Source organism: Anabrus simplex, chromosome 7 (assembly GCF_040414725.1).
Source record: "Anabrus simplex isolate iqAnaSimp1 chromosome 7, ASM4041472v1, whole genome shotgun sequence".
Classification (NCBI taxonomy): Eukaryota; Metazoa; Arthropoda; class Insecta; order Orthoptera; family Tettigoniidae; genus Anabrus; species Anabrus simplex.
In genome coordinates this window covers 163410215-163425846 of record NC_090271.1, presented here as the reverse complement: position 1 = coordinate 163425846, position 15632 = coordinate 163410215, and the positions used below count along the sequence as shown (strand labels likewise).

General features: G+C 38.3%; 1 protein-coding gene across 1 annotated transcript in view; it reads right to left on the bottom strand.

Annotated features, from left to right (window-relative positions):
* Positions 1-15632, bottom strand: part of LOC136877408 (DNA-directed RNA polymerase II subunit RPB2) — a 332230-nt gene that overhangs the window by 192373 nt on the left and 124225 nt on the right. The gene's annotated exons all lie outside the window — the stretch shown is intronic.

Below are 15632 nucleotides of genomic sequence, written 5' to 3'. Positions count from 1 at the left end.
AATAAAAGGGATATTGCTATTATTATGGGTGATATGAATGCAAAGATTGGATCAAATAATGAGGGATTAGAGCATGTGATTGGGAAACATGGTTAAGGTGAAATGGATGATAATAGAGAGAGATATGTAAATTTGTGTGCCAGCCAGGAAATGGTGACTGGAGGGACATTCTTTCCTCACAAAAGCTGTCATAAGGTTACATGGATATCACCAGATCACAAAATAGAAACTCAGATCGACCGTGTAGTTATTACTAAGAAATTTAGAAAAATCATTGACAGATGTGAGGAAAAGAAGAGGAGCTGATGTTAATAGTGATCACCATCTGGTAGTAGCTGAGTTTAAATTGAAAATAAAGGCTGCATCAAAAACGTTTGCAACTAGAAAAAAAAGAGGTTCATCATACAAAGGTTGAACAATGAAAAGAAGAGCAAAGAATTTAGTTTAGGGTTGAAAAATCAGTTTGAAGTCCTTTCAAATCTCAAAGAAGAGGAAGAGTTGAGTGTGGAAAGAACTTGGGAAAATGTTAAGAATACTTATATACAAATGTGTGAAAAAGGAGCTATCAACAGAAAGACTGGATGTCTGAGGGACCATGGGACTTAATTGAAAAATGAAAAGGGGCAAAAGCTATAGTAAATCAAAGCAGAACAGGACATCAGGAGTCAGAAGTCCGAAGGAAATATTCAGAAACTGACAAAATGGTTAAAAGGCATGTGAGAAGTGATAAAAGAAGATGGATTGACCAGCAGGCACAAATTGCAGAGGAAGCTGAGAAGAAAGGTGATATGAAACAACTCTATAATATTACAAGGAAGTTGTCAAGAGGAGGTTATAGGAAGAGTAAACCACTGAGAGATAAGCAAGGAAATATATTATCACAAGAAGAACAATTGAGAAGATGGCAAGAGTATTTTTCAGAAATTTTAAACAAAGATAATGGAAATGAGCAGGAAATGCAAGACGAAGTAAATGAAGGCTTAAATAGTGAAGACTCAAGAATAAAGCTAGTCCCCCAACAAGGCATGAAGTTATGTTAGAAATGAAACAATTAAAGAATATTGTAAAACAACAGGTATAGATAATATAGATCCAGAAATATTAAAAGTGGATGAAGAGGCCACCATTAATTTGTTCCTACTATTATTGGGGAAAATATGGACAGAAGAGAGAATTCCATCTGATTGGAAAGAGGGCCTGATTGTGAAACTTCCCAAAAAAGGTGACACCACAGAGTGCAAGAATTGGGGAGGAATAACACTACTGAGCATACCAAGTAAAAATATCTTTAGAATAATTCTAAACAGAGTAAAGGACTCAACTGAGCAGCGTCTTCGAAAAGAACAAGCTGATTTTCGTAGACAGCACAGCTGTGTAGATCTAATAAATACACTAAGAATAATTCTAGAGCAAAGTAATGAATGGCAGGCCACATTGTACTTGACGTTCATAGACTTCGAAGGAGCATTTGCTTCAGTAAATAGGACTGTAATGTGAAAAACCTTGGTGAAATATGGAGTCCCGCATATCTCATGTAGGAAATGTATGAAGGATACAGATGCATAGTAATACATGAGGGAAAGCTTACAGATTATGTAAATGTCACAAGTGGAGTTCGCCAGGAATGCATTATTTCACCAACAATCTTTTTTCTCATGCTCGATAATGTCATAAGAAAAATGTTGGGTAGAAGGAAAAGAGGAATACAATGGGGAATGGGGGAGAGACTGGAAGATTTAGAATTTGCAGATGATATTTGTCTTTTGCCTTCAAGACTTAATGATATGAAACACAAGTTACAAAGATTATGGAAGGAAGGAAGGAAGGAAGGAAGGAAGGAAGGAAGGAAGGAAGGAAGGAAGGAAGGAAGGAAGGAAGGAAATAATAATAATAATAATAATAATAATAATAATAATAATAATAATAATAATAATAATAATAATAATAATAATAATAATAAGTGCCCAGAGGATAAGATCATGTTTAATGCTGCTGCATCATTTGTCGGCTTATACAGAAGAACTGTACTTCTTTTATGGCTTCTGAGGAATAATAGTGGTTCTACTTGTGGTGTTATAAGTGAGTTAGTGTTATCTTGTGATTTTGTTATTGTATAACAGGGTTTTTGATTAATATTTAATATGAATTTCATGCCGTAAATGTCCACCATCTTGGAAAATACGACAATTATTTCATAGATAACACGATCTAGAGTTGACATAACTGCGCTTATTTTGTTTTGTCATCAGTTCCATAGAAACCACGAATAAGATATGCTATATTCCTTTTACTATCAGCGTTGCCAAGGTCACACTGCCGGCCACTGTTGTCAGCCATTTTTAAGACTGGCAATGTGACGCATATATATTGGACAGCATAATACATTATTATCTGGTCAGCTCACGTGGGGATTTAGATCCGAACTGAGTACAAACTAAGCATAACCCTGCGTGAGACATTGGGATGGGGCCTCAACCCCGACACGGCGTGTCCCAATGGCTAATAGGGGAAGTCTCCTGTAGATATACAGGACAAGCGTGAATAAAACGTAGTCAAATAAGCACTCATGGATCAACTGAGGAAACTAGAACTGTGGTCAACGGCTTTGATGGTAGAAGAGGACATATGTCTTAATGGCTGAGAGGGCGGAAGAACCAAAAATAAAATCCACCTCGCGTCTGACTCAGTTTGAGCGGCGAAGTGGTCAGCGTCTGTTTACCTAGTAGGTACGGCTGTATAGTTACGTTCCAGGAACTAGCAATCCCTGGTCCTAAATTCCCAGTGGAAACACTGGACCAATCTTTGATACAAGCTATGATGATTCGTGAGAGTAAAATCAGCATTACCCCAGGTGCTAATCAATCCACCTGTCATGAGACGGCTACTGGGTATTCGGATTCTTGCTTGATGATGCTTGTTGTTTAACAGGGCCTAACACCTAGGTCATCAGCCCATATACGGATTCTGGGGAACCCAAGCAATCACAAACACAGAGAAAGTCGGAGTTCTCTGGCAAACTAACGTCCAAAACCTTCACTTACATTAACATGTTCAATGTAAATACCTTAGTCCAACCTGGTAAATTGCACAATCTTGTAACAGAACTAGATCACAGAAAATCCAGATACTTGCCCTGCAGGAAATGAGATTCACTGATGAGGACACAAATGATTATGGGAACTACCAGATCTTCAAGAGTAAAATGGACAGGAGAGTTGGTAAGGGAACTCTCTTACTAGGAATGGCCTTCATGGTACATTAAAAGTATAGTAGGCTCAATAAAAGAAGTCAATCCCATAAGTAACCAGCTCATGACAATGCAAATCCAATGTGCTAACAAGATATATACAATAGTGAACGTACATGCACCCACTAATGCGGACAATAAAAAATAACCGCAAAAAACTGATGCATTCTGGGCTAAACCTGAGAAAATCATGGCGAAGATTCCAAAAGAGGATACAAAAATTTTGCTGGGCGACTTTAATGCACAAATTGGTAAAGAAAAAGAACACCAGAAAACTGTTGGCAAATTCCCTGCTCACAAATTCACTAACAAAAACGGGTTGAGACTCACTGAACTGTGTCAACAAAACAATCTTAAAATCATGTCAACTTCTCTGAGAAAATCTCCACGGAAACAGAAGACCTGGAGGTCTCCTGTTCCAGGGATCGGTGAATTTCAAATCGATCACATTGCCATCTCTCATCCCATGCGGAGAGAGGTACACGATGTACAGGTACGCCGAGGAGCAAACGTCAATACCGATCACTACCTAGAGAGAATAAAGGTAAAATTTACCCCGAAGAAAATTCATCATAAGAGGTCACACATACCGAAGTTTGATATGACACAGATTGGAAACACTAATCTGCAAGAAGTGTGGGAAAGGGAACATGCAGTCTCCTGGGAGAAATACTGCAACAAAATCATCCAGAAAGCTCGAGAGCAAATTCCCCTGAAAAAGAATACTAAACACCCTTGGTGGAATTCTGAATGTGAACGTGCCTTGAAGGAACGAAAAGAAGCATTCCAGAAATACAACAGCAAGAAATCACCAGAAAACCAAACATATTTCAATAAAACTAGAAAATGAGTAGTCATAATCATCAGGCAGGTCAAGAGACAACTCTTGAAGCAACAATTGGACTCGATTGAAGATAACTTTCGTAACTACAACGTACGAGATTTCTACAGGGAATTCGGAGGACAAGTCCGTGGATATGCTCCTCAAAACCTGGCTTTCAAAAGGTCAGATGGAAAACTTGCACTCAGTAATCAGGAAAATTGTCAGGGACTAGCACTTTACTTTGCTGATCTTCTCAACTGTCCAGAGCCCCTCACAAGATTCCCTCAAGAACCCCCAAGGCACACTTTCTCACAATCTCCACCACCGACAGAGGAAGAAATCCGTGGTCACATCCTCAAACTTAAAAACAAATAGGACCTCCGGAGAAGATGGCATCATTGCGGAACTTCTGAAAAATCTTGGACCTAACTCCCTCAAGGAACTCACTCAAATCATTACAGATATCTGGCAATCAGAAGAATTACCTCAGGATTGGAAGTGTGCCCTCATCCACCCATTATACAAAAAGGGAGATAAGACTGATGTGAACAATTACAGGGGCATTTCTCTTCTCCAAGTCACATACAAAATTCTTTCAGCTTGCCTTTTTAAGAGAACGCAAGAACAACTTGAACAAAGTATTGGCAAATATCAAGCAGGCTTCCGCCCTGGTCACTCGTGTGCAGAACAAATATTCGATTTGAAGGCAACACTTAAATACAAAACATTGAGGAACAAAGCAGTCATCTGCATATTTGTTGACTTCAGGAAAGCGTACGACTCAGTTGATCGACAGTCTGTCTTCGTTATTCTTGAGGAATTGGGGCTTGATTCCTAGACCCTCAACCTCATCAAGGCAACACTCACTGACACTATCTCCAAAGTTGATTCATGGGGGAGATCTCTGAACCATTCCTGATTAAAACTGGCATCCGACAAGGTAACGGCTTATCTCCACTTCTTTTCAACCTCGTCCTAGACAAAGTCATCCACGAGTGGGAGAAGGCATTGAAAGACATGGAATACTGGCGCCCCATACGACTAGGATGACCCAAAATAATCATAATAATAATAATAATAATAATAATAATTAGAAAATCAATGATGATGCTGATGATAATTATGATAGTCAATTTTGGCAAAGAAGCATGAGTCTCTCAAATTTTCTGACAGGATCCTTAATAAGGTAAGCATTATGTTCTTTCAACATTCTCTCTGTTTAGTGTTTGCATTGAAAAATTGCACTGTAGATCAGTCCACGTCAGTTTACGTGATGTTAATCGTATCTCTGGAGGACTCTGTAAAACTCTGTGCAACTCAGTCTTCTTTAAAAAAAAGAGCTTTGCATGCTTTCCTTGTAATGTATGAAGAAATATTTGATAAGACAGGTAGCCACTGGCTAGGGTTTGACATGACAGTGCCACTGATGATCCTCACTACCTCATTCTGCATATTAATCTTAGCTGTATGAACACTGTTTTCCCAAACAGAAGCACAATATTTGTCTGTAGAGAAGGAGAATGATTATGCAGATGAGTTCTTAACCCCCATGCTGCCATGTGCAACTTTAGTCAAACAGCAGTCACACTCTGTCCGCTGCCACAGCTTCAGAATGATGCCACGTTCGACTTGTGTAAAAAAAGGAGAGAAGATAGCGTTTTCTCTGCTATTTTTGTTCAAATTGCCCAGACAATCCACCCTTGTGTATTGTGCCATGCTTTGAGAAGTATCACAGTTTGAAGTGTTACAAAGAGTAGTGCATGTGCCACTAAATTAATAATTTTCAGTGCTGATGGGTGTATCTTTGATGAAATAAATCACTACCATTCATTTATCACAAAAATAACTTAAAATCAAAAATCACTCAAGTTTTGTTTTTGCAGTGTATTTCTGCAGCTTATTTATCTTAACCAATAGAGCCAATTTTAAGGTTAGGTTGACTAATTCAGGAGATCGAAGAAAGTGGAACTTACAGGTTTTAAAAGTATTTTCTAAACTGTAAAATTGTGATATAATTTGTACTGCTTTTTTTGCCATGTATATACATTTTTTTTGTAGTGTCACTATCTTCCAACATCAATTCTTAGTTTTGTAGGGTATTTCTGTGAATAGGAACATAATTTACCATCTATTTACCAAAAAATAAAATTTTCCCCATTTTTACAGTGCAATCCTGCATTGTTAATATTATTTTCAAAATATTACTTTTCAATGATTTTTATAATTATTTTAGAAGAAAATCCCCTTACTTGTTAAAAAAATTCATTTTTTATCCTTTTGTAACATATTTTCAGAGTAAATGGTAAATTTTTGTTTAATTGGTATCGACTTTTTGAAGTATATATATACAGTTAAGTATATAAATTTCATTATTCGTCCGTATTGAACCAAGTTTACAATTTATTAAAATTCGTATCCACCTTATTCAATACCAAAAATGTTGTTAAGATGAAATTACAACATGTATATTTATTTTATCAGGACTAGTTTCAATGCTTTATATTGCGTCATCATCAGCTGATATACACTGGAAACATTGGCAAACATATATAAGTTTATCTACGTCACACACATCATAGTTTTCATAATTTGATAATTTTTCACTTTTTTATGAAACATTTTCACAGTAAAGCTCAAAATTACATTTGACAGCATTGAGATTAAAGATGTTACTGCACTGCTGTTTCAGTGACTAGTCAAGAGAGACTTCCAGGTATTTTGAGAAGTAGTTATGATAGATTTCAACAGCACTGAAAGCAGCTTAAAGCTTTTTATATGATTCATTGTTCAAATTCACATAGTGTAGAGACGACATCCAATGATCAGCAAGATGATCGTGTTGAATTTATTTATAAATGTTCATTTTGTTAGTGGTTTTAAATCAAACTAATGCACTGAAGGTTTCAGGGTGACGCAATGATGGGAATGTAGCAGCTGTAGCTTTAATTAATCAATCATTTGCCACGTGTGAAAATCAGAAACAATGGAGAATTATCTTCCATTCTGCCAATGGTGAAAATCAAACCCACCATCTCCTGATTACAGTTACGTGATGCAGACCGTGAGACCAATTTGCTCGGTATATCACTAAATGTGCCCAAAAACAGCAATCCATATTATAGTGTCAACAGACTCACTGGAGAAGAGTCCTATGCCAGTTACATACATTTTTGTGCTTTTGGACTCCTCAAACAAAGTATAAAGTGTAAATGGTCTCTAGAAAGGAGTGGGGTAAAATTCCCATGCCTCATTTCCTTCCTTGTTGACTATTGTCTATAAATATCCAATAGATGTGTCATGACGATTCTTGAAGTGAGTACTGTTTCAAATTTGTTTACGTATATCCCAATGTGCCTTTTATAACAATAACAGTTAAAATAAGTTAAAATTGCTTCATTAAACAATTACTGTTTTTTCCTAATTATATTAGTTAATTGACCACTACAGATTGTGATCAGTGTGGTACTAAAAGTATTGTTACTTACGACTGTGTTTTTTATATACAAATGTACAAGTCCTCTAAATTTAATGTTATTCTGATAAATGCATACAAAGTGGAATCTCTAATTAACAAACTGGATAGTTCTATGGAAAAAATTAAGTAGAGGAAGAGGAGGAGCATTCCTATCTTCTTCATTTTCTTCATCGTCTTCATTTTGGATATTCCCTTCTTTGACTAAGTCGAGAATTTCATCCTGTTGGATAATTAGCAACATTTTCATCCATTTTTAAAATTCGTCCAGTGGTATGTCCTTGTTAATTACACCTGCTGCTTGCAGTTAGTTCCAATACTCATCTATTGAAGACACTGCTCTGCATTCTTCCTCTAATGCTTTTGTAGAAACTCTTGCTTTTATGAGTTGCTGTTTCCCAAACGCCATTTTGCCATACCTCTGATAGTTCCAAAATAGATATTCTCAGAAAGTACACTATTTTTCAAATGTGAATGAGAATTTTTTTGAGAATCTGTTTTCAGTAACACATATTCAGATTCTTTGTTTCTCCTTGGCCCAACAGTTGTAATTTTGATGTTGTGTTTGGAGGGAAGAAGACAAGCTTCACATTTACTAATCTGTTTGCTGAAGAAGGTGGGTCCATAAAGAGAACAACCTTTTACTTCTTTGTAACCATTTCAAAAATCATAACACACAAGCCATTTCTCAACATTCTCACCTGTCATCCATGCTTTCTTACTGAAATCGCTATCAACCTCTAAAAGATTTGACCCCTTTAAAATATCTCGGCTGCTACTTTTCCCTATCACAAGAAGTTTCATTCTTTTCTTCCTGGACATATTGGCAAAAATAACAACACAATCCACGCAGTCTTTGCTGTATTTCCCTCCAAAGCATTTGTCAGTCTTAACCTGTCAGGATGCACGCTCTGTTTTTTCCTCTTGTTTTTGCTATTTGCTTTACGTCGCACCGACACAGATAGGTCTTATGGTGACGATGGGACACAAAAGACCTAGGAGTGGGAAGGAAGTGGCTGTGGCCAAGGTACAGCCCCAGCATTTGCCTGGTGTGAAAATGGGAAACCACGGAAAACCATCTTCAGGATTGCCGACAATGGGGTCCGAACCCACTATCTTCCGGATGCAAGCTCACAGCTTCATGACCCTAACAGCATGGCCAACTTGCCTGGGCACATGCTGGGTAAATTTTACCTGAGCAGTTTATCATTATGAAACACCATATGCAAGTCACTCTCTTCTCTTTTTAAAAAGCAAAATACCATCTTTCTGCTTAAGAAATATATATGAAACATTATATTCAGTTATATGACTATAGTACATTACTTGCATTAGATCTAATGAAAAAGATATTATTGATGCGACAATGGCAAAGGCGAACCATTTCAGATATATTACAAAAATCTCACATAAACATAGAATTACAGTATCAAGTCTATTTCTTACAATCGAAAGTTTACATGAGCCTTAGACCAGTGATTGGTAACAGCACTGACAAAAGGGATACATATGATGTTTACAAATCAATTTGTTGCATTTTACACACAATTCTAGCATTTTGCGATCTTTCTTCTTTTTTTAAAACTGTTCAGTTCCTCAGCCTGCTGAAAGTAATTTTGAGTACTAAATTTATAAATTACCTGGAAAAGAAAAACATTATCACCACCACCACCACCATCATCATCATCATCATCTTAGCATTTGTCCCGCAATGGAGCAGAGTCTGCTGTTTTGCAAGCCAATCTCCACATGGTTCTATTAAGCGCATCGTTTGGAACAAGATGAACATAGTGCATGTCTTCTTGAAGGTGATCAAGAGAGCGTTTCTTGGGCTGACCACGTGGCCTATTTCCAGATGGTGTGATGAGAAGTGCCGTTTATACAATAGACGAACCTTCTCTATGCATTACGTGGCCATACCACCAAAGGTGGGTTTCACGCAACTTGTCTACAATCAGGGTTACTCCCATGATTTTCTGGAATTCTGTGTTGGTGTCATGATCTAGTCAGGTCAGGCTAAGTGACCAGCAAAGCATATGCAGCCATGACATGAAGTGCTTGTTTGTGCTTGACTGTTGCCAAACAGAGTGAACAGGCAAATAGCATTCCTGTTAACCTGGACTTCAGATGGATTGGTATCTAAAGAACCAAGATACTTAAACTGTTCTACTATATTGAGATCTTGGCCATTTATTGTCTGTGGACTGCACTCCATGTACTCAGTTTTCTTGGTATTCAGTCAAAGTCCATGTGCTGTTAGTCTTTCATTCCACTTCTGAACCTGCTCTTGAATCTCTTTGAATTAACTTGTTTCTTCTTCATTTTGAGGTATAATACTGTTACCACATGTCTTTCTCTTTTTCAGTTAGTTTATAAATTTATTACTCAAAATTAGTTTTGGCAGACTGAAGAACATAACAGTTAAAAATTGGCTGAGTCAAAACTGAAAAGAGATGGTTTCACTACAACTCTTAAACACTCTCATAACCACATGCAGAGATCTGTACCCTTTATTTATAATCCCATTTATGTGATTACGCCAATGAAGATCTTTCCTTGTATTAACAATGTTCCGAGGCTGAGTGAACCCCGTTCCAGCCCTCGTACCACTTTTCAAATTTCGTGGCAGGGCCGGGAATCGAACCTGGACCTCCGAGGGTGACAGCTAATCACACTAACCACTACACCACAGAGGCGAACACAAATTTAATTTTACGGGAAGAAAAAAGAGAAATACGGTGAAACGACACTAAATATTTGCGTCCTCTGGCATAGGAAAGCACTTACCAGTTACAGATTTCTGTGATCCTTGCACTGCCTAACTCTACCGTATCAGAAGACGCTAAAAAATTACAAAGGATTTTCTAATGACAAAACGGGCATAACATTGCTCACTAAACAGCGGCTTCAATATGAATGTCAAAACATCAGATGTGCGGAGGAAAAGATTGGATCGCTGATAATTGGTGAAAGGGCGATTAAACCCAAAGTTATTTATGACCGCAATCTCAATCTGCTTATCGGATACTCTGAGGCACAATTAAAGGAATCGGTAAGAAGTGACAAACTCGCTATCAGATTTCTCTGCTTCTTTCGTGAATTACTTATTTCGCTTAAGCATATTGTAAGAAATATGTTGTAGAAAATAAGTCAAACAATTGCTCTTGGTCTATCTTTGATCTCATATCTGTTTGCTGCCTTCTAAAATTACTAGTTTTAATGATTTTTTATAGTTTTTCATATTCAAACGTGTTGCAATGAGCGGGCGAGACAGATCAATAAAGAGAACTCTAGCAGCACTTGTTGAAAGTATCTCGAGGACGAGTCTAGTGTGCTGTATTTCCCGGCCTTGTGTATCTCGTAGGCAATGGTTTAGGCAAACATGCTAGTCATCAGTCAATTGTTTTAAGGTTGTGATCTCTGTGTGGCATGTGCTTAGTGATAGGCATTTGTCAAAGATGGCAGTTTGTTGATGTGTGTATTTTGTTTGTGACAACAGTTGATTAGGTTATGTGTATGTTTTTGTAAAGTTAAGGTGAAATAAATAAGGGTACCAACTGACAGCATTTTGTGTGCATCTTTGTGGATACATCAAAAGCAAGATCTGAAAGCATGAAAAAGTACTGGGAGGACAGGAAAACATACTCACTAACCATTGATTGATCTATTGTACCCCAAAGTGGGTGAAACGGACATGAAAAAGAAAGGAACCTGTCAAAATGTAAATCATATTTTACAACAAAATCAGTTATAAATGTTTAGATATTGCAGCGCATTTTCAGACAGTGAAGTGGGGGAATGCCAGTCAGTCAGAGACAGTCTAGAGTGAGAGTTTTAATCACAGGTCATTCAGGAACTGGGGGTGTGTCAGCGAGGAGTGAAATGGTCTTGATTTAGTGAAGTGCAGCATGTGACAGGAGTTATAGAATGAACTGCTCTGGGGACAACACTGTGCTTTGAGAGGTCATGTTGGAGAGCGGGACATCGATACGCCAGAGAGTTGTGTGATCTGCCATATTAGGGAGTACAAACTGTGTGAAGTGGAAACTCGAAATTGGGTGCACTTGTAACTGTAAATAGTAGCTTAATCAATTTAGTCGATAGTAAAACAATTACTGCTCCAAGTAATCATTTTAGTTTTTAAGACCCTGGCAATTCATACAATATATCTGAGTATATCATTAATGGATGTGAATTTCCTCCTAAGAACAAAGGAGGAAGAGAAGATGTTATAGTAGGTGGAAGACAAAGGTAATGACGACATGTGCAGAAACAGGCAAGGGACAGCGAGTACTGCAGTAACATACAGATCATTTTCTTTCGTGTTTTTGATGGGAGTAATGGATATTACCATAACTGATTATGATTTATTATTATTATTATTATTATTATTATTATTATTATTATTATTATTATTATTATTATTATTATTATTATTATTATTATTATTATTGGTGAAATGCATTAATACTTGTAACCCACCTTACCTTTTATAAGTATGTTATGTAATTTTGAATACAACCATGCTCCATTTACCTATTCCAGAAGGGCCGACAACCTAAATTTTAGGCCCCTTTAAACAACAAGCATCATCATCATAATCATCATCGTTTATTCCAGAAATTAATCCAAAATTATGACTGTTTTATTAGTATAAGAGTTTGGTTCATCTAGCAACATGCCAAGCAAGGATGAAGAAGGTTTTGACAGAATCAAAGAGGAACTTCCTGTCGATGATGATGTTGTTCTTGACTGGTATCAGTAACTTGTCTGTCTTGACACTGATAATTTTGGTGACAGTAAGTTCAATAGTGAGATGGTTGAATTGCAGCCAAGCACATCCATCTAAGAGTCAACAGATTAATGTTCATATCCAAGAAGCAGCAGCAGTTCTTCCTATAAACCATCTCCACCAAAAATTGGATGACCAGTAGCAAGTGAACCGGGCGAGTTGGCCGTGCGCATAGAGGCGCGCGGCTGTGAGCTTGCATCCGGGAGATAGTAGGTTCGAATCCCACTATCGGCAGCCCTGAAGATGGTTTTCCGTGGTTTCCCATTTTCACACCAGGCAAATGCTGGGGCTGTACCTTAATTAAGGCCACGGCCGATTCCTTCCAACTCCTAGGCCTTTCCTATCCCATCGTTGCCATAAGACCTATCTGTGTCGATGCGACGTAAAGCCCCTAGCAAAAAAAAAAAAAGTAGCAAGTAAAATAAATACCAATTCAGTCAAGGAGGTGGAGAGGAAGGAGAAAGTATATTGCTGTACTCTTATGGTAATCCATAAGGCAAAACGCAAAGGACTTCAAAAAGTGTTATGCACAACCATTGCTGCATTAACCACAAGATTTAAAAGCAAGTACTTCCCTTCATTAGTTGTGACTATGGTTGATATTGATAATACAGATGCTTTCTGCCACTTTAAGGAACAAGAAAGAATGTGTTGTTAAGAAACATGATAAAACATGAGTATGGGTTCTTTGTTTAAAGTAGTAATGAGTCTAGATGATAGGACCAAGTTCAAAGCTTTGATATACTGGGTACATAATGGTCCTTAATGGTAGGAGAGGGAATGAAATGTAAATAAAATGAAAATTTAAAAAATGTGTCCACAGACTTGTATTTTTTTTTTTTTGAAAGCAATTGCAATTACTCTCCAACCGACTTGCTAGGCCTAACGTTAGAGAAGATTTTCAGTCAGGGTTATCTCCCTTAGCCTTTAGCAGTCCCCTGTCACATCTGTAAGGCAGCAGCTTCCTGTTGAATTCATGTGTCATTTCCTACACAAAGGCTTCAACAAGCCCCCTAAGGGTGAAATTCTCTGCCCATAGCCATTGGTTCTCCCTTAGTTTGTCAGGTTTGGTAACGGCCGCTCAAGCCTTGGCCAGATAGTCGCAGACCTTGCCAAACGTGATGTAAATTGGCAGCAAAAGGTAGAACATCAGCTGTGGATGGACAGGACGAACTGGAAGAGGCTTGTAAACACCCGCACCCGGCTTCCTGGAGTGGAAAATAGATGATGATGATGTCCACAGACTAGCATTTAAGACAATGATGAAAAATGTGAATTAAAAATAATCAGTGGATCTAATTTGCAATGCATTATTTTCTTATAGAATGATAGAAAAAAATATATTAAGGCAAAAAAAGGCATTGCCTTGAAGTGCAATTATATACATCATTCAAATTTTTTAAAAACTATCAAATACACAAAAACAAAATAAAACAGAGTCAACAGAATACCGGTACAATGTTGTTAACAAAAAAATTAACATTAAAAGCAGATAGAAAACTCACTTTCATACACCATAAAACAGGCCACTACCCCTCACAAAATGGATGACGAGGTCTGCTGACTGCTCGTCATCTCATAGGATGAGGGAGATGGTACTCGAATGTCTTAGACTACGGCACAGATCGGCCAGGTCCATGCACTCCGTAAGGATGTGTAGCACGGTAATATGACCGCCACAAGTACACACTGAGGGGACTTCTCTCGTCAGTAAGTAGGGTGTGTTGCTACACCGTAATCGATCTGAAGACTGCTCCTCTCTGAGAAACTCGAAGGGAAGTCTTCCATACCTTTGCAGTTCCTTTTACTGTTTTCAGCTCATTTGTGAGAGGGGTGGCCTGCTACTTTGTCTCCCAATGGGACATAACCATATGTCTCAGCTGAGAAGGAATATCACTGGCTGGAACCTTGTAAGGCAACAGGGGCAATGTCACTGCTTCCTTGGCAGCCCTATCAGCTAACTCATTTCCCGTTACACCCATGTAGCTTGGGAGCCACAAGAACGTGATTCTGGCGCTAACACTCCATCACCCAGCCAGCAAGTCCTGGATCCACTGCACCAGACGGTGCTGAGGGAAACATGCATCAATAGATTGTAACAAGCTCAAGGAGTCGGTATACAGCAGAAAGTGCTGACGTTCATTGGACAGCACATACTGCAGAGCTTCAAGGATAGCACAGAGCTTTGCTGTGTACAGACTATAGGTTTCTGGTACAGGAAAAAGAAATCTGTTATTATTGACAGATCCAGGATTATTTTAGTTCATCGTAGTAATCACAGAGGTACCTTACTTGGTTGTCTGATGAGACAGGGAATCAAAGGTTCAGCAAACAATCTGTGACTGCTATCCAAGCGTATAACAACTAGCTGCATTGCTCGTGGATAAGCAGCATACAGCCAACAGTCTCCATTGTGGAACACGCAGAGATAACTTGGGTGAAGTGGCATGTGTCACAAATTTGCAGTATAGGACAAAAGTATTTGTTAGCTCCTCAGATGAAAAGGAGGCACACAAGATTCAGCAAGCAGTCTAGTGATGGGGCTTGTACCAAATGCTCCTGTTGCCAACCAAACTCCGCCGTGGTGGATGCTATTCAGTTTTGCAAGAACGCTTTACCTTGCTGATCCATATCCTAAACCACTGTAAGCTAACCTGGATAAAATATATGCCGTATAAAATCAATCAGGGGTCTCTGTAGCTGAACCAAGCAGCCAAAGCAATACATACCTGGTCATAGCAGGTATTGCCTGGGGTTCGATGTTGGATGATGCCTAATACGGGTTGACTGTGGCAATGAGCACTATGACTTCCTTCCTCAAACCATCTGCAATAGCATGTACCCCACAGAGTATACAGAGTAGTAAGTATGGATAAACAATTAAAAAATAATTAATAATAGTATGTCCTTCTGGGGTTAGGTTGTACAGGGACCTGCATTGTAAGGCGGATACTACTGCTAAGTACATGGAGCTCCCATCCGACTGGATTCTTGGGATTACCGTCGGGCTTTCAAGCGTAATCGCACATGCAAGAGGCGAATCCCAAAGCCGTATGCACATCAAGATTTTGAGTCGGTCTACAACTAACCCTCGAGAAAAAATAAAAAGGGGACCGATGGCCATATGACCCTTTCAGATGCCTCTTACAACATTCAGGGTATACCATGGGTGTATTCTTCATCTGTGTCACCCATCTGCAGGCGGTGGCAAACTTTTCCAAAGCTAAAATTGAAGCAATGCTTGACAATCTCATCCCCCCCTCTAGTAAACTAATGAAAATACAAATTGTCAATAAAT